The 20463-nt window shown below is 48.5% G+C and overlaps 1 protein-coding gene across 2 annotated transcripts in view; it reads right to left on the reverse strand.

Moving 5' to 3' along the window:
* The window catches only part of GNG2 (G protein subunit gamma 2), a 62062-nt gene extending 46060 nt beyond the window's left edge, over positions 1 to 16002 (reverse strand). The window contains exon 1 of one of the 2 annotated variants that reach the window (XM_082220258.1): positions 15803 to 16002. The gene's annotated coding sequence lies outside the window, so the exon portion shown is untranslated. Of the gene's footprint in view, positions 1 to 14073; positions 14098 to 15802 lie in introns of those variants that run through there. The other variant, XM_082220259.1, reaches the window with a different exon arrangement.
* Positions 16003 to 20463: the final 4461 nt, after the last annotated feature.

The following is a 20463-nucleotide window of genomic DNA, read 5'->3' on the forward strand; positions in this document are numbered from 1 at the left end:
AGTTAGCGGGAGGATATAGGGCAGGACCCGAGTGTCGTTCATCAAGACAACACGCTGCATTCTGCAAACCTGAGAGTTTCGCAAACCAAGAGCCCTGCCTGCCTGCTCTGACCCAAAGAACAAAGGAGTCGAATACCCTCCAACATTCCTCAGATGAAAAAAGGGACATTTCTCCCCCCCAAACTGACCCTCTTAGACACCCCCGTTTTTTGTGCCCCTCCCAGTACTTCCTATCAGAAGAAGGGCAAATGCCATGATACCACCATGACACCAGCGGGCACAACACACAAGCCCTCCACCGTCCTGAAAAGAACCCTCAATTGTTATTTTATTTAATTTTGTTCCTTGGTCGATTTACAGAAAGAAAAACAAACACCAATATATGTAGTCAAACCTCATGTTGCGTCTGCTTCAGGTTGCGTTTGTCGGGTTTCGGCAGTTGCGCATGCACAGAAGTGCTAAATCGTGCTTTGCGCATGCGCAGAAGTGCCGGATCGCGACTCGTGCATGCGTAGGTGCGGGTTGCGAATGCTGCGGGTTGCGAACGTGCCTTCCACATGGATCATTCTGGATTAATTGCAGTTTCCGGGATCAAATCAGAAGCTGGGATGGCTTAAGTAATTCCGGGACTGTCCCTGGAAAATAGGGACACTGGGAGGGTCTGGAGGATAAGCAGTGTTAGGGCACCAGGAAACTGCCACATACAGAAGCAGAACATCTGTAGTTCAGCATTGCCTACACAGACTGGCAGCAACTGTCTCGGATTTCAGACAGGTCTCCCTTCCCTTCCTGTAGATGCCTGTGGGGAGTGAGGCTTCTGCCCCGAGCCATTGCGCCCTTCCTTGTCTCCACCAGCCAAAGGGAGTGGGCTGCTATCTACAATACTGCCTTATTTATTTTATTATACAGTGCATTGGTTATTGCTTTCACTTTATGGATCAATTGTCTCGTTAGATAGTAAAATTCCTGTTAAATTACTGTTTTAGGGGTTGTTTTTAAAAGTCTGGAACGGATTAATCCGTTTTGCATTCCTTTCTATGGGGAAGTGTGCCTTGGTTTTGGAACGGACTTCCGGAACGGATTAAGTTTGAGAACTAAGGTACCACTGTATCCCATAAGTCAGCGAGTATCTTAGGGACGAGAAACCGGCATATTCGGTTAAAACTAAAGCTGGACATTTCGGCAAGTTCAATATTATGCCCAACTTTCTGTGATGCTCAAAATAAAAAAATTCCTTCCAGTAGCACCTTAAAGACCAACTAAGTTAGTTCTTGGTATGAGCTTTCGTGTGCATGCACACTTCTTCAGATACACGCATGCACACGAAAGCTCATACCAAGAACTAACTTAGTTGGTCTTTAAGGTGCTACTGGAAGGAATTTTTTTTATTTTGAGTATGGCAGACCAACACGGCTACCTATCTGTTTCTGTGATGCACGCAGTACGATTCTGAAACTCACACAGCGGTGGAAATATTGCAAGCGCTCTCGGACACTGGGGAAACACGGAAATCAAATTAGAGCAAGCGTGCAGAAAATTATTAATCCGGAGAGCTCAGCTTCTCCTGACAGGGAGAGGCCGCCGGGGCAAAGTCTCATGGAAGTCTCCACCTGGGCTCTCGGGAGACCAGGCCGCGTTCTGCGTCTAGCAATGCAGACGCAACACAATTATCAACAATTGCTGGAGCCCTCGGAGATTTCGCACGGAGAGGCTGCGCTGCCAGAGGGAAGCCTCCTGAGGGAAGGTGCAACGCTTTTGTTGAGTCTGCAATGACTAAAAAAATAAAATAAAGGATGCTACCCATGAAGACCTTTTGCCACATTCCGCCCCGCTTCTCCTTTCTTTCCTGTTAAGTGGGAAAATCTGGTTTCAGATGGACAGAATAAGAGAATCATCGAATTGCAAGGGACCCCTGAAGGTCATCTAGTACAACCCCCTGCCCTGACCATTGGTCCTGCTGGCTGGGGGGCTGACGGGAGTTGTAGTCTGAAAGCTTCCGGAGGGTGTCAGGTTGGCTACTCCTGTTCAAACCCCTTTGCCCCGTTCTTTATTCCTGGAAATCACATGCTGATTTAGAACTTCAGCATCACCTGGTAGAGTAGCAGGTCCCTGATGAGCTATTTTTCTGCATGCAGGGAATGGTCAAAAGCGCCTGCTCCCTGCAATGCCTGCCATCTCGAGGCAAATCTAAAAAAATGTAGTATAAACACCGACAACTGGGAAACACTGGCCTGCGAGTGCTCCAGTTGGAGAACAGCCTTTGCCAAAGGTGTCATGGGCTTTGAAGACACTCGAACTCAGGACGCAAGGGAGAAATGTGCTAAGAGGAAGGCTCACTTGGCAAATCCACACCGTGATCAACTCCCACCCGGGAACCAATGTCCCCACTGTGGAAGGACGTGTGGGTCCAGAATTGGCCTCCACAGTCACATACGGGCTCATTGTTAAAACCGTGTACAGTGGTGCCTCGGGTTAAGTACTTAATTCGTTCCGGAGGTCCGTTCTTAACCTGAAGCTGTTCTTAACCTGAAGCACCACTTTAGCTAATGGGGCCTCCTGCTGCCGCCAGAGCACAATTTCTGTTCTCATCCTGAAGCAAAGTTCTTAACCTGAAGCACTATTTCTGGGTTAGCGGAGTCTGTAACCTGAAGCGTGTGTAACCTGAGGTTCCACTGTATATGGAAGACAATCTTACTCAGCTACAGGTGATTGCCAAAGAAGGAGGAGGAGGAGGAGGAGGAGAAGCCCTGTCCCAACAGGAATGGAATCTGTGCATGCGACCTGTGCAGAAGGGTGTCATTCTGCACAGCAACAAAAGAAGAGTTGGGCTGGATTAGACCCAAGGCCCCTCAGAGCCAGCATCCTGCTCTCAGATGGCTTGTGGTTCCTTTCAGAAAAGGCTTTCAAAGGCATAACACTTCTGGAGATGCAGAGGGTCTTCTAGTGAGGTAGAACAACGTGGCCTTATGACTTTGTCTCCTTCTAAAATTTAACTCCCTGCTATGTGTGAAGATGTCTCCACCCCCATCGTTCTGCCCGGACGCTGAGGTCCAGCGCCGAGGGCCTTCTGGCGGTTCCCTCACTGCGAGAAGCAAAGCTACAGGGAACCAGGCAGAGGGCCTTCTCGGTGGTGGCGCCCGCCCTCTGGAACACCCTCCCATCAGATGTCAAAGCAATAAATAACTACCTGACATTCAGAAGACATCTTAAGGCACCCCTGTTCAGGGAAGTTTTTAATCTGTGATATTTTACTGTATTTTTTGTTTCTATGGAAGCCGCCCAGAGTGGCTGGGGAAACCCAGCCAGATGGGCGGGGTACAAATAATAAATTATTATTATTATTATTATTATTATTATTATTATTATTATTATTATTTACAGGCAACACCCGTTTCGCATACATTCAAAGAATGGCCAGCTGTACATGTGTGGGCCTTTTTCGGACTCGGAAGGGGCCAGGATGGGGCATAATGGGGTGGGGGAGACATATGTCCTTTTGTCTGTCCTTCCAACATTCAGCTTCACTCAATGTCTAGGACTCAGCTATACAGCTGCAAATATAACGTTTTAAGGGCATTATACAAACGTGACACTAGATGGCGATGGTGAGCTAATGGCAAATGCAATATATTTTTTAAAACTTTTTTTCCAGAGTGTTTTTTTAATATATGTCTCGATTCAGCCCTAGTGTTTTGGGAAAGGGAGGAAAAACCTTTCCACCATCCATTTCCTCTGTGCCATGCAAAATTTCATAAATTTCTACTTGCCTGTTCTCCAAAGCAGTGTTTTTCAACCTTTTTTGGGCAAAGGCACACTTGTTCATGAAAGAAATCACGAGGCACACCACCATTAGAAAATGTTAAAAAAATTAACTCTGTGCTTATATTGACTATATATAAAGTAATTCTCTTGAATAGGAATCAAATAAACACAAATCAAATAAACACAAACACTTAACATCAGTGGTGGGATTCAAAAATTTTAGTAACCAGTTCCAACATTCAAGCATGGTTTAATATTTTTTTCTTTAATGGCAAACAAAAACGTCGCGGACCGTTCTCTGCTCAGCGGGGATCGATCCGCTGATCCCTGCTGAGCCGGCGGATGACAGCTCCGCCTCCGCACTGTGTGTGGAGAGGGAGATGTCAGAGCCCCGCTGCTCTCTATGGGGAATCGGATGAGAGCAGACCGCCTGTCCGCTCTCATCCGATCCCATCCGATCTGATCCCCACCCAGGACGGATGGAAAATAGGGTGGACACAGTCCGGCGCCCGCCTAGTGGGCGAAAATGTGACATTTTTTTAAAAAAAAATCTTTCGAATTTTTCAATTTTCCCCACGGCACACCAGGCAACATCTCACGGCACACTAGTGTGCCGCGGAACAGTGGTTGAAAAACACTGCTCCAAAGTAAAAAAAACCCAAATGCTGCAAGCTTTCCTCATAGAAGAGTCTCGCCGTCCCTTTGAACATTTGAGCTGTCATTTTCTGAACCTTTTCCAACTCTACAATACCCTTTTTGATGTGAGTTATTCCAAAGGCTGCTGCACCACAGATTTGTATAACGGCGTTGTTATAGCAACGGTTTCATTTCTAATCCCTTTTCCCAATGCAACAGGTCTTAACCTTACAGAAGCAATGCTGGTTCTGCTTCACCAAGACTTCTTCTTCTATATACGTGGGAATCTATCTTTAATTGTGCTTTTCACGGGTTTTCTGGCAACAGACATTAAGCTCACCAACCTGTGAGCTCCTGAATCCCTTTTAAATACCGTATTCTTCACTCAATAAGATGCACCCGACCATAAGACGCACCTAGTTTTTGGAGAAGGAAAACAAGAAAAAAAATATTCTGAATCCTAGAAGCCAGAACAGCAAGGGGGATCGCTGCTTAGCGAAAGCAGCAATCCCTCTTGCTGTTCTGGCTTCTGGGATAACTGCACAGCCTGCATTTGCTCCATAAGACACACACACATTTCCCCTTACTTTTTAGGAGGGAAAAAGTGAGTCTTATAGAGCAAAAAATAAGGTAACTGCTGCTATATGGAAGTGCATTTTAGGGAAGCTCTTATATGGAAGCTGAAATTAGGGAATAGTTACTTTTTTTGGAAGCAATTTCACTTCTGAGTTCTTTACGACCTCTCGGATTGATACCAACCGAACCTGATCGTTTGTTTTTCATTTGTCAGTAAAGCTCAGAACTTTGCCTAATATCATGACCACAGTTGCTCAGACTTGCTTCCTGCGAAAGTTTGCTCAGATACAGGAATCTGCCCTGCATCTTCCATTGTGTAGACAGATGGAAATAATTAATTCAATTATAACTGAATAGCCCTCCAGCCCTCTGGAGAGATTGAACTACTTTCGTCTTTTCTTTTCAACTTCCTCTTTCCCACTCCCTTCATTTCTGGGAAGTTTCTCTTCCTGACGTCAAATGTGACTCTGCTGCTCTTTCTTAGCAACTGTCTATTTGCAGATACAGAGCACGAGACTCTTAATCACAGGGTTGTGGGTTCGAGTTCCACACGGGCTGGACTAGATGACCCTCGTGGGCCCTTCCACTTCTACAATTCTATACTTCTATATATTGAATTGATAGGATGATAGTCACTGTTCCTGCTCGGGTCAGTAACATTTACATCTCACACCAGGTCCTGGGCATCACTTAAGATGGAATCCAGGGTCAGCTCCCCTCTGGCCAGTTCCATGATCTACTACTCTAGCGTAGAGTTATTTAGCTAGAAAGTTGAAAAGGTGAAATGAAGAACTTATCCAAAATTAACTTTTGCCCCCTTCTTTCCAGGCAAAGGTAAAAGGAAGTAAGTTGTGAATAAGCCTTAAAATTAGCTGCACTTGCATAACTCGCAACATTTCTCTGATGAAAATAGGGATGTTAATAAAATAATAATAATAATAATAATAATAATAATAATAATAATAATAATTTCTTGTTTATACCCCCCCATCTGTCTGGGTTGCCCCAGCCACTCTGGGCAGATTCCAAAATAGATAAAAACATAATAAACCATAAAACATTAAACAACTTCCCTGTTCAGGGCTGCCTTCAGATGTCTTCTAAAGGCTGTATCTTTTTATCTCAGGAGTCACATAACTCCACACCCTCCAACATTTCTCCGATGAAAATAGGGATGTCCTAAGGCAGGGGTCAGCAAACTTTTTCAGCAGGGGGCCGGTCCACTGCCCCTCAGACCTTGTGGGGGGGCCGGACTATATTTTTTGGGGGGGAAATGAGTGCATTCCTGTGCCCCACAAATAACCCAGAGATGCATTTTAAATAAAAGGACACATTCCACTCATGTAAAAACACAAAACACGCTGATTCCCGGACCGTCCGCGGGTCGCATTGAGAAGGCGATTGGGCTGGATCCGGCCCCCAGGCCTTAGTTTGCCTACGCATGTCCTAAGGATAAGCGGGATCAAATCAGAAACTGGGATGGCGTCTGTAAATCTGGGACTGCCTCTGGAAAAATAGGGACACTGGGAAGGGCCTATAAAGGTAAAGGTTCAGGGACCCCTGACCATTAGGTCCAGTCGTGGCCGACTCTGGGGTTGCTGCGCTCATCTCGCTTTACTGGCCGAGGGAGCCGGCGTACAGCTTCCGGGTCGTGTGGCCAGCATGACTAAGCCGCTTCTGGCAAACCAGAGCAGCGCACGGAAACGCTGTTTACCTTCCCGCCAGAGTGGTACCTATTTATCTACTTGCACTTTGACATGCTTTTGAACTACTAGGTTGGCAGGAGCAGGGACCGAGCAACAGGAGCTCACCCCGTCGCGGGGATTCGAACCGCCGACCTTCTGATCGGCAAGTCCTAGGCTCTGTGGTTTAACCCACAGCCCCACCCACGTCCCACGGGAAGGGCCCGTACTTGTGATTTAAAAAATCACATGTGATTCTCTAAGAGTGATCTGCAACACACTATCGGGTGGTTCACATAACTACAACAAATTGAAAAAGAGCCTCCTGGATCAGACCAACGCCCCACCGAGTCCCACAAAATTCGTTCATGTTTTTGCTTTCTTAGATCCAAGAAAACATACTTTGAATAGCATCCGTTTGCCATCTCCCTGTCCCTCTGAAGAGAAATACCACTTGCAGAAACAGAAATGAGATTCCCCCCCCCTCCTTAAATGACGCTGATTTCACAAGGAACAATGGAGCAGAGATCCAGTAGCGCCAGCCCTGGCATGGAGGAACTTGATGATACAGAAAACTGTGTGCTGTTAGAAAGATCCCATTATAACCAGCCTTGGGGGCGAAAAATAGTGCCAGCACACAGTGACACACTCTTTTGGAACAGAGATGGGGGGGGGGGGAGATACAAGATTGAAAATCCAGATATTATATTCTGCTATGTGACTTGGTTGCTCAGTTCAGTCTTTTTGCATGGTCTTTTATATATTGTTTTATGGGTTGTCACTTCACTGTTATTTTTATCGATTACAGTCTGGTAGTTCTTTAGTTATCTCAACTAGGGCCAGGGCCTTTTCAGTACTGGCCCCAACTTGGTGGAACGCTCTGTCCCAAGAGACTAGGGCCCTGCGGGACTTGACATCTTTCCGCATAGCCTGCAAGACGGAGCTGTTCCGCCTGGCCTTTGGTTTGGACTCAGTCTGACCCTTATGTTTCCCTCCCCTTATGGTTTTGATTTATGGGCTGCTACTAAAATGAGGCTGCATTTTAAATTGTATTTTAACCATATTTTAACCCGTATTTTAATTAACTGTTTTTTCCTTTTCTTTTACGTTTTATTATAATTTTATTGGTGTTAGCCGCCCTGATCCCAGTTCTGGCCGGGGAGGGTGAGGTATAAATAAAATTTTCTTCTTCTTCTTCCTCTAAAATAATGCTTTTTATAGTGTTGAGTTGAGTTCATGGCACCAAAAAAAGTTCAAGAACAACGGACCTAGTGGAAGACTGGAAAGACAGCAGTTGCACAATTTGCAGGCTGTTTTCGGGGCAGACACTGACGTGGACATCTGAAAACTGGGCATTTTCATGCCGCAATGTGTCTTCTGAGCACCTGCGGATAATTTCCTTCCCTGCTAATTGCTGCCCTGAGTTCCGATCTCGCTCATCTAACCCTGTTGAGCTACGACAGCCGGGTGCTCTCTGCATTTTCCGGAAACAATGGAAGACCTTTTTTTGGCTTTGACAAGCTATTCCAGGGTGAAAAGGTCTCCGACTTAAGGTGTTCATTTTGCACGGCTTTAAACCTATAGTTTAGTTGTTGCTTTCTTCTGTTTTCAAAACTATTTTTAGAGGGGTTTTAGATTGCGGGTTCGTCAGTCGCCTTGGGACATGCAAAGAAGGTGATTGGTTCGTAAGTCATGGTGGTGATATTTTCTAGAGCTATCAGGTGGTATGCAATGCTAGTCCTACTCAGAGTAGACCCACTGAAGTCAATGACTGTGTTCTGCTTCCACAGTTGGAGGCAGCAATACTACTAAATCCCAGGTGCGGAAAACCACTGGAGGGGAGAGTTGCTCTTGTGTTCGAATCCTGCTTCCTAATTTCCCACTGGTTGGCCACAGTGAGAACAGGATGCTGGACTAGATGGGACACTGGCTTGATCCTGCTGGCTCCTCTTATATTCTTAACACACAGGACTAACATTTGTTTAGTCGTTTAGTTGTGTCCGACTCTTCATGACCCCCTGGACCAGAGCACGCCAGGCACTCCTGTCTTCCGCTGCCTCCCGCAGTTTGGTCAAACTCATGTTCGCAGCTTCGAGAACACTGTCCAACCATCTCGTCCTCTGTCGTCCCCTTCTCCTTGTGCCCTCCATCTTTCCCAACATCAGGGTCTCTTCCAGGGAGTCTTCTCTTCTCAGGAGGTGGCCAAAGTCTTGGAGCCTCAGCTTCAGGATCTGTCCTTCCAGGGAGCACACAGGGCTGATTTCCTTCAGAATGGAGAGGTTGGATCTTCTTGCAGTCCATGGGACTCTCCAGAGTCTCTTCCAGCACCAGAATTCAAAAGCATCAATTCTTTGGCGATCAGCCTTCTTTATGGTCCAGCTCTCACTTCCATACATCACTACTGGGAAAACCATAGCTTTAACTATACGGACCTTTCTTGGCAAGGTGATGTCTCTGCTTTTTAAGATGCTGTCTAGGTTTGTCATTGCTTTTCTCCCAAGAAGCAGGCGTCTTTTAATTTCGTGGCTGCTGTCACCATCTGCAGTGATCATGGATCCCAAGAAAGTAAAATCTCTCACTGCCTCCATTTCTTCCCCTTCTGTTTGCCAGGAGGTGATGGTACCAGTGGCCATGATCTTCGTTGTTTTTTTATGCTGAGCTTCAGCCCATATTTTGCGCTCTCCTCTTTCACCCTCATTAAAAAGTTCTTTAATTCCTCCTCACTTTCTACCATCAAGGTTGTGTCATCTGCTCAGAACACGGCTGGATGCAACGAAGTCACCCCATTAGCAAAAGGATGTTCTGCATAGACCACAGGACTTCCTCTTCCTTCTCTTGCGTGTTTGCTTTATCCCTCCCAATTTTGCTCCAAAGGGTTGGGGGAACCCCAGGACACATTTGGGGGGAGGCATAGGGGGAGAGGAAGTCCCACTGTGCAGGCAGAAGAAGAGAAACATCATTGGGCACAACCCTTTATTATCCAGCGGCAACAGGGCCTCGTCGCCGGGAAGTGTTTCTACCACTTCCGATGTAAACCGACTTTCTCTTTTAATATCAGGGGCTTAATCCTGACTTCCCCGTCTCAGCCTCCTCCAAGACGTCAAGCGCGTGACCGGGTCTGCAATTGCCCTCTGCTTTGTGGCTTCCCTGCCAGAGCCACAGCTGCCTTTGTGGGACATTCTCCATTCTGCGCACGTCAAGAATCTCCTCCAAGGTGTGGCCTTTTGAGCAGTGTCTGAAGGAAATCCCTTCGCTCGCCTGTCAATCTCTGAACAGGCTGGCTTCACCCAAGCTCTCAGGACTGCAGCTGAATGGCGCACACAGATGTACACAACCGTTTCAGCAGGGCAAAACTGCACCAGAGCCTCAGCCTGGACTGAGGAACCTCCAGATGTTGCTGGACCTCAACTCTCATCATCTCCCTTGCAGCCAAGAAGGCCAACGGCAACAGACCCTTTCAGAGTCCCTATTTTCCAGGGAGAGTCCCAGACTTACAGAAGCCATCCCGGTTTCTGATTTGATCCCAGAATGTCCCGCTTTTCCTTAGGATGCGTCTATTTTCACAGTAGAAATATCAGAGGGTGTGGAGTTATGCAACCCCTGAGCCAAGGAGATCAGTAACCTTCAGAAGAAATCTCAAGGCAGACCTGTAGAGGGAAGTTTTGTAATGTTTACAGCTTTATTATGTTTTTATATATCTTAAAAAGCAGAGACATCACCTTGCCAACAAAGGTCCATATAGTTAAAGCTATGGTTTTCTCAGTAGTGATGTATGGAAGTGAGAGCTGGACCATAAAGAAGGCTGATCGCCAAAGAATGGATGCTTTTGAATTCTGGTGCTGGAGGAGACTCTTGAGAGTCCCATGGACTGCAAGAAGATCAAACCTCTCAATTCTGAAGGAAATCAGCCCTGAGTGCTCCCTGGAAGGGCAGATCCTGAAGCTGAGGCTCCAAGACTTTGGCCACCTCATGAGAAGAGAAGACTCCCTGGAAAAGACCCTGATGTTGGGAAAGATGGCGGGCACAAGGAGAAGGGGACAACAGAGGACGAGATGGTTGGACGGTGTTCTCGAAGCTACCAGCATGAGTTTCACCAAACAGCAGGAGGCAGTGGAAGACAGGAGTGCCTGGCGTGCTCTGGTCCAGGGGACCACGAAGAGTCGGACACGACTAAATAACAACAACAATATGTTGGAAGGGACGCGGGTGGCGCTGTGGGTGCGATGCTCCGGGGTTTCAGGCAGGGGGGTCGTTCCCATCCCTACCTAGAGGATTGAACCTCTTACTGCTGAGCTGGATCACGTCCCCCCAAATATCCGTACTGAGTCAGACCCCTGGACCACCCCATGAGGCTATAAGGCCCACACAGCGCTTTGCAAATTAGGAGAGCTATGGAAATGATACGCAGGAACAGCGTTGAATCAGGGGCTACAGGCAGGAGCCAGTTCCCATTTCAGCTTCTAACATGGTGATTCACACAAAAAGCTGCCTTACATTAGGTCAGACGAGCCCACTATTGCCCACTCAGACTGCCAGCAGCAGGTCTCCAGGGCCTCGGAGCAGACATTTCCCGCCCTCAGCTACGGATGCTTTTAACGGGAGACGCAAGCGACTGACCCCCCCGGACTTTCTGCCCACAAAACAGGTTCTGTATAGGACTTCCACAAGACACATATCAGTAGATTAGCAAGCCGCTACTTAGAAAATCTGTTCCAGCATCTGCCCAGGGGGAGATCAGACCAGAAGCCCTGGAAGCTAAGTGCCAAGGCTCTCTCCCATCGCTCTCCAAGCTGGTACCCTCCAAATGTTGTTGGGACTACAACACCCATCATTCCTGACCACTGGCTAAGCTGGATGTGGATGATGGGAGTTGTAGTCAACCCAAGACCCTCTACTCCAGACGTCCGCAAGGCCACCAGTTGGAGACCTCAAGTTGGGGTTCTACCACCACAACCCAGAATCCTCCTGGTCCCGGAAATCAGGTGATCTCAGTGAACCAATCCAGTGCTGTTGTGCTCTATAAAAGTTCCCACATAGGCCCACTCAGTTCGGGAAATTTGTTGTTGTTTTTTTATAGATCTTCCCACTTCCATGGATTGATAGCTAACCCTCTTTTGGGATTAGAATAAAATTGGCTCAGTTGGTTAGAACCTGATAAATGCAAAGGTTGCAGGTTTGATCCCCGTAAGGGGCAGCTGCATATTTCAGCATACTGCCTTATATCACTGGCCCATCTTAACCAGCATTGCCTACACGGGCTGGCAGCAGTTCCCCTTGTTTTTTTCCTCCCAGCCCAACCTGGAGAAGTCGGGGATTGAACTCGGGACCTCCCGCCTGCAAGGCGGATCCTCTGTCACAGAGCTACAGCTTTTCAAATCCTTGTCATCACCCCATCTTGCGGGCACATGTTCCTTTCGGCCTTTGGGGGCCCATCAATTGGGCCATCCCAACATGAATTACTATGAGAAGCAGGGACATGGGTGGCGCTGTGGTCTAAACCACTGAGCCTCTTGGGCTTGCCGATCGGAAGGTTGGCGGTTCGAATCCCCATGACGGGGTGAGCTCCCGTCACTCCGTCCCAGCTCCTGCCAACCTAGCAGTTCCAAAACACACCAGTGAAAGTAGATAAATAGGTACTGCTGCGGCGGGAAGCTACTGGCCACATGGCCCAGAATAATAATAATAATAGTAATAATAATAATAATAATAATAATAATAATAATAATAATAATTTACTATTTATACCCCACCCATCTGACTGGGTTTCCCCAGCCACTCTGGGGGGCTTCCAACAGAACACTAAAATACAATAACCTATTAAACATTAAAAGCTTCCCTAAACAGGGTTGCCTTCAGATGTCTTCTAAAAGTTTGGTAGTTATTTTTCTCTTTGACATCTGGTGGGAGGGCGTTCCACAGGGCAGGTGCCACTACCGAGAAGGCCCTCTGCCTGGTTCCCTGTAACTTGGCTTCTCGCAGCGAGGGAACTGCCAGAAGGCTCTCGGAGCTGGACCTCAATGTCCGGGCAGAACGATGGAGGTGGAGACGCTCCTTCAGGTATACTGTCTGTGGACAAACGCCGGCTCCCTCGGCCTGAAAGCGAGATGAGTGCCGCAACCCCAGAGTCTCCTTTGACTGGACTTAACCGTCCAGGGGTCCTTTACCTTTTTTTTACTATGAGACGCAACCAGCAGAGATGTGTGGAGAGTTGTTACTTTCTCCAGAGCAGTTACCGTATTTTTCGATCTATAAGACGCACCAGACCTCAAGATGCACCTAATTTTTGGAGGAGGAAAACAAGAAAAAAAATATTCTGAATCTCAGAAGCCAGAACAGCAAGAGGGATCGCTGCTCAGCGAAAGCAGCAATCCCTCTTGCTGTTCTGGCTTCTGGGATAGCTGCGCAGCCTGCATTCGCTCCATAAGACGCACACGCATTTCCCCTTACTTTTTAGGAGGGAACAAGTGAATCTTATAGAGCAAAAAATACGGTATATTTTACAAATGCTTATCAAGCCTTCCTTAGCTGTCCGCCCCCCCCCAACCAAAAAGCCCCCTCTAGCACTGTCTCCATTATGGAGGCTTTTGGAGCACGCCACGCCCACTGAGGTGATGCAAAGCATCTCTGGAAAGCAGAAAGGGGAGGAAAGACAAGAGAAGGCAAGTGGCTTTCTACCTCATCTTTAAGCCAATTGCATTTCAGTTCCATGCACGGCCATATGGCACAAAAGAGGATTTGAATCAGAGGATTCCATGAAATCCGGTTAATATGGAAGGAATGGCCAAATGGGTGTGGTATAGGACCCCCGTCGCGGAGTCAGAAATCAAGAGGCAGATGTTGCCATTTCGAGATCCACGCAGACACCTGGCAGTGCCAAACCATCCCCACAGAGGGCATGCACCCTGAAATAACAGGCTGGTCTTTTCGCCCAGGGAACAGCTGATGAGTTCCTTTTGGATGGTGGCTGGACTGAAGGAGAGGTGATCAAAGAGACCAGCAAGTTTGAGAACCTGGCCGGGCAATCCTTGCAGAGAAGCAAAGGCTTCCCAGCCTCTTTTTAAATAAAGCAAAGACCGCCCCCCCTCCAAGGCCCTAATAAAACTCTCCTCCTAAGAGACAACAGGTATCTTTGTCTTGGGATGAACTTGTGAGCGGAGAGGCTAAGGACCATTGCGCTTTATGGCTTGTAATAGTCGATTAGCGCAAAATTAACGGGGGGCGGCAAACGAGGCGGAGGGAGTGTCATTTTTTAATTGCCTCATAAACGTGGGGGTTGAATCCCCACCCGAGTTTCTTCCCTCCCACTCCCATCTCGAGAGTCACAATATCTGCCTCCCCTCTTCCTGCGCTGCCTCACCTCTGCAAAGCTGAGTTCTCAGCATTCAAAACAAAAGATGCTTATTTTGCTAGAACTCACTTCTCTTTTCCCTGCAGTCGCTTCTTCCTTCTTAGATCTCTGCCCCTTACGGAACCAGAATTCAAAGCGTTTCCCCATCTCAGAGACCTGGGTTCAACCATCTTCTACTCTACACCCACCTAAGAATTAATCTCTCCCCAACCCTCCTTTTTAAGAAAAAGGAGTAGAAAGGTGAAGTTTGGACTGTTCTGCCTTGTTCTGTAGGATGGTGGTGTGTGTGTGTGCATATATTTGTGGTGGAGCTGATTGAAAAGCTGATCTCCAGTTTTTGTTCTTTTTTAAAAAAAATGATTAAAAAAAATGAAAGGCAGGAGAAAGGCCAGATCTCATTCATCCAGGATTAGCAGGCCGGCCAAAGTCTTCTAAATTCAGTCTTTGTTCCCAGAGGCTGGACCCTGTGGCATGACCTGCTTTGTCAATGGCCACTCACCCCTTTGCAAGGCTTGGGCTCCTTCCACAATGTCAATATCCTGTAGAGTCCCCATCCCAGGTCATTTTATGAATGGGCTGGTGGGGTGGAGGTGAGGGGTAAAAGAGTAGCCTGGGCTGGTTTGCCCTGAGTCAGACTGCCCGTTCAGTGTGCCCACCCAGTTCGAATGCTTATCTGTCCATCCACCCACCCATCTTAAAAAATAAATAAACACCAGAGTCTTTCTCTCTGCAGTTTGGCAATCTTGAATTCGTGCACGCTGCCAGCAGAACACAGCTGCCCACCCTCGCCCACCCGTTTGCCATCAGAGCAGTAATACCACCTACCACTGCCTAAAAATAAAAATTTAAAAATCTGCTAACACAAGAGAAATATTTCCAGGAGAAGGAGCCAATACGCAGATTTTCCTCTCCCCCCAACTTAAAAGAATTGAAAAAGACAGCTTTTCCAGCTGGAGAAGGAGGAAACAACTTTAAACAAAGCCGAACAGAAGGATTTAATATATACAGTATTATACACATATTGGGTGGGATCCCAGTGCTTGCCATGAGTTTTAAGTATCTGAATCAGACAGACAAGACTCTCCGGATCAACATCACCCCCAGCATGAGACATGGGAGGGGAGTCCAGGCATGCCTGAAAATGCTACTTGCTCCGAACAAAGAGATTGCAAACAGATCCAGGTGGGAAGGGGTCCCTCGCCCACCCAGGAAGATCCCTCGCAGAAAGGAGGGGAGGGTGTTTTTTAGAAATATATATATAATAATTCACGTGCATTATAAATTAGGCAGAGCGCTGGCGATGCAACCACTCCGGAGTGACGCCAAATTAAATTAAATGCAGTTTTTGCAAAGAGCTGTGAGGCGTAAAGTGTGTGTGTTTTGTTCTCTGGCTGAATGAAAAAACACCACCACCACCACACACATTCCCATCAATTTCTCTTGCACTGGCGGGGAGAGACGTGTTATTAGACTCCCTCCCTCGACATATCCCCCGGTTTGCAAGATTCCTTCCCCAACAGAGGATCATATTTTGCTTGCAAGAAATCCGGGCAGGATTTGTCAGCCCACCCCAGTCGGCGTCCCTTGTGAAAACCCCGTTTGCGCCTGGAGGCGCCACAAACCCAAAGGTGGGAAATTGGAGAGATCGATCGATCGATCAGATGCATGCATAGGAAACGAGGCTGCCCCTTGACCATCGCGTTGGAGAAAAAGGAAGAAAACCTACAGCCCAGGAAGAAAAGGGATAGAGACACCCCCCCCCCGAGCATGTTTAGTGGGATTTCGCCCTCTCCTTTACCTGGATGAAGATTTCACAAACCGGAGCGCACAGCGGAGTCCCTCTCCTCCCCTCCTGGATCCAGATGTGGTCAGAAGCGAAATGCCCCCCTCCTTTCCTGAGTCCCAGAGCCGGGAGTAGCAGCAACAGCTGGATCGCTAGAGAGCTGGGCTGAGCCTCAGATACCGAGTCCCCACCCAGTCTCTCTCTCTCTCTGTGTGTGTGTGTGTGTGTGTGTGTGTGTGTGTGTGTGTGTGTGCGTGTGTAAAATCAGCTCCCCGTTGTACAGGAAACACGGCAACTACCGCTTCCTCCTCGAGCTGCTGTGTGATGCTTCTCCTTTGCAGCCTCGTTCTCTGTTCTCTCCCGCCCCTGAAATCCTGGAGAGCTGCTGCCAGCCCGTGCAGACAGCACTGAGCCGGGCAGACCCCATGCACTGACTCACTCAGTAGAAGGCATCTCGCTGGGTTCCTTGCAAAGGGATGTTCCCTGAGATTGGAATCGTAGAGTTGGAAGGGTCCCACCCCCCACAAGGGTGATCTAGTCCAATCCCCCCCATCTTTTTGCCCAACGCAGGACTTGAACCCAGGACCCTGAGATTAAAGGGCTCCTGCTCTACCGACTGAGCTATCTGCTAAACTGGAGTAGACCAGGCAGTGGCTCCTCTGGCATAATCCTCAGCATCGCTGGGTAGGACTGGGAGAGCTGCTGCCGGCCCGTGCCGACAGAACAGATTAGGTGGACCTGATGGTCTGGCTCAGCACAAGACAGTGTCTTATGTAAATAAAGAGGAAGTGGGGCTAAATATAGCTTGAATGCAGAAACTGCTGGGCGCAAGTGTTAGAAAACAAGAAATAATAATAATAATAATAATAATAATAATAATAATAATGATTTTTATTTATACCCCGCCCTCCCCAGCCAAGGCTGGGCTCAGGGTGGCTAACAAGCAATAATAAAAACAAGTTGAATGAATACAACTTAAAAAAGATTAAAAGACAACATTAAAATATTGAAACATTAAAATATTAAAATGCAGCTGCATCACAGGAGAAAAGGAAAAAGAAGAAAGAAAGAGGGGGAGGGAATCAAATTGGCTCCAAGCCAAAGGCCAGGTGGAACAACTCTGTCTTACAGGCCCTGCGGAAAGAAATCAGATCCTGCAGGGCCCTGGTCTCATGAGGTAGAGCATTCCACCAAGTTGGGGCCAGTGTTGAAAAGGCCCTGGCTCTGGTTGAAGCTAATCTAACTTCCTTAGGGCCCGGGACCTCTAGGGTGTTGTTATTTATGGACCTTGAGGCTCTCCGTGGGGCATACCGGGAGAGGCGGTCCCGTAGGTACGAGGGTCCTAGGTCGTGAAGGGCTTTAAAGGTCAAAACCAGCACCTTAAATCTGACCCTGTACTCCACCGGGAGCCAGTGCAGCGCAGCTGGAAAAGCACTGGGTGAATATGCTCCCATGGCAGGGACCCCGTGAGGAGCCTCGCTGCAGCATTCTGCACCCGCTGGAGTTTCTGGGACAGCTTCAAGGGCAGCCCCGTGTAGAGCGAATTACAGTAGTCAAGCCTGGAGGTGACCATCACATGGATCACTGTGGCCAGGTCAGAGCGGGAAAGGTAAGGGACCAACTGCTTGATGCGACAAAGGTGGAAAAATGTCGCCTTGGCTGTTGCTGTAACCTGCACCTCCGTGGAAAGGGAGGCATCAAGGATTACACCCAAACTCTTAATGGAAGGCAATGGCACTAATTGAGCCCGGCCTTGGCTGGGGAGGGCGGGGTATAAATAAAATTGGAGAGGTGCTGTGGCTCAGTGGTTGGGGTGCGTGAGGTGGCGCGTTGAACCAAAGAGGAACTATTCCAGATGCCCTGCAAACACCATATTGGCAGTCAAGATAACCCCACAGTTAATTGGTAGTTGTAGAAATGAGCTCATATAAGTGTATATTCACTTTCTTTGATATAAGCTAATTGGCTTGCTTTGATGCTACCCTTATCTGTGGGTTTCGGGTGCTGAGCCCAGAAAAGAGAACTATCTGTAAAATTTGGGCAGTTGCCACCTATGCCCTCATCTGGGCCAGTGAAGCAATGGCAAGTCCTGGCCCAATTGGGACTCGCCTACAATAGACATTTTTTACATATACAATAGCATTTTGAATGTATTATAAACATAAGGTAAAGGTAAAGGGACCCCTGACCATTAGGTCCGGTTGTGACCGACTCTCGGGTTGCGGCGCTCATCTCGCTTTACTGGCCGAGGGAGCCGGCGTACAGCTTCCGGGTCATGTGGCCAGCAGGACTAAGCCGCTTCTGGCGAACCAGAGCAGCGCACGGAAACACCGTTTACCTTCCCGCTGGAGAGGTACCTATTTATCTACTTGCACTTTGAGGTGCTTTCAAACTGCTAGGTTGGCAGGAGCAGGGACCGAGCAACAGGAGCTCACCCCATCGCGGAGATTCGAACCGCCGACCTTCTGATTGGCAAGTCCTAGGCTCTGTGGTTTAACCCTCAGCGCCACCCGCGTCCCTGTTATAAACATGCAATGACACAAATCTTCTCCTTCTGCTGTGTCCATAAAGGCAAGGAAGACACAGCAAGCTGCTTTGCTGCAAATCTACCACTCTAACGTTTGGGACATCATTCTTAGCTATCTCTTGCACCCAACCTCTCCCACGAGTCCTCCTTTGGGTCTGCAGTTCTGAACAGGTTGGGCATGTGTGTGTGTGTGTAGAACCAGAGACCCTGGATTTAAGGGGGCGGGGGGCAAGAAACATACATCCAAACGGGAGGAGGGCCAGGAAAAAGTCAAAACGATAGATCTATACCATTGCTTCCCAAACTTGCGTCTCCAGCTGTTTTTTGGACTACAAATCCCATAATCCCTAGATAGCAAGACCAGTGGGCAGGGATGGTGGGAATTGATTACACTGTATTACAGATAAAAGGTAAAGGGACCCCTGACCATTAGGTCCAGTCACAGACGACTCTGGGGTTGCGGCGCTCATCTCTCTTTATTGGCCGAGGGAGCCGGTGTACAGCTTCCGGGTCACGTGGCCAGCATGACTAAGCCGCTTCTGGCGAACCAGAGCAGCGCACAGAAACACCGTTTACCTTCCTGCCAGAGCGGTACCTATTTATCTACTTGCACTTTGACGTGCTTTCGAACTGCTAGGTTGGCAGGAACAGGGACCGAGCAACGGGAGCTCACCCCGTTGTGGGGATTCGAACCGCCGACCTTCTGATCAGCAAGCCAAAAGGCTAAAAACCTTGCCATTGTATCCTTGGGATCGGGAGCTTCTGGGAATCTTCCTTCCTTGAAAAACGCCTGGCATTCTAACTGCTGAAGCAGCTCATGTCTCCATCTCCCCGCCGAATAAAATTCACATCTCCCTCCTTTGATCCACCAGCTCTGGGCAAACACCCTTCTGCTGCCTTATGGAAGCTAGGGTCATTCAGCTGAAGAAACCTGCTTCCTGCTCCCTGGCTGACTGCAGGCAACCTGTCAGTGGGGACTGGAGACTTTGCAAGGAAGACAGGAGGGAAAAGGAATCTGTCAGAGGGCTGCTGTACATTCATGTGTGTCTGGGTGCCAATAGCGCAGAACAACGCAGGCAGGCAGCACATTAGAGAACACCTGACAAGCAACTAAGAGGGCTGGTTTGCTTTGGGGTTAACGGGGTTACAATCTCCCCAACATAAAGAGGGGTGGGAGTCTTCAGGATCTGCCAGACTGATGCTATTTTGGGGTGGCATTCAGTCATGCGCTGGCAAATTCAGGTTGCACAACAGCAAAGTGGGAGGCCTTGTGCAACTAACCAGCAATGATGGCCGCCCAGCCAGGTGCCTTTAAGAAGGTAAGGGTAAAGGGGCCCCTGACCATTAGGTCCAGTCGTGACCAACTCTGGGATTTTGACGCTCATCTCGCTTTATTGGCCAAGGGAGCCGGCGTGCAGTTTCCGGGTCATGTGGCCAGAATGACTAAGCCGCTTCTGGCGAACCAGAGCAGCGCACGGAAACACCTTTTACCTTCACGCCAGAGCGGTACCTATTGATCTACTTGCACTTTGATGTGCTTTCGAACTGCTAGGTTGGCAGGAGCTGGGACAGAGCAATGGGAGCTCACCCCGTCATGGGGATTCGAACTGCCAACCTTCTGATTGGCAAGCCCTAGGCTCTGTGGTTTAACCCACAGCACCACCCGCATCCCTGCCTTTAAGAAAGGAACAGACAAATTCGTGGAGGAGAGGGCAATCAATGGCTACTAGTTTGCTCTGACTCAAGCTGGAGGTAGCAATGTGTCCGTATTGCAGTTGCTGGAAAACTGCTGTGGACTGGCTGGAGGCAGAGGAGTGGTGGGAGGGACCAGCTTGGGACCCCCCCCCCAAAGGAATAAGGCATGGAGCCAGGGGACTGGTGGCGGGGTGGTGACAAGTGGTCAGAGCGAGAAGAGGGAGCAGACTGGGAGGAGATGGTGTCGGAGATTGAAGAGGCGACAGGGTTTAGTGAGCAGGAAGAGGCTGGGGCAGAGAGCAGTCCAGACTCAGAGGCAGGAGAGGAGGGGACCCAGGAGACAAGAGATGATCACGGTGTGGATTTGCCAAGCGTGCCTTCCTCTTAGAACATTTCTCCCCTTCGTCCTGAGTTCAAGCATCTTCAAAACCCATGACACCTTTGGTAAAGGCTG

This window comes from Podarcis vaucheri (assembly GCF_965113315.1).
Source record: "Podarcis vaucheri genome assembly, chromosome: 1".
NCBI classification, from domain to species: Eukaryota; Metazoa; Chordata; class Lepidosauria; order Squamata; family Lacertidae; genus Podarcis; species Podarcis vaucheri.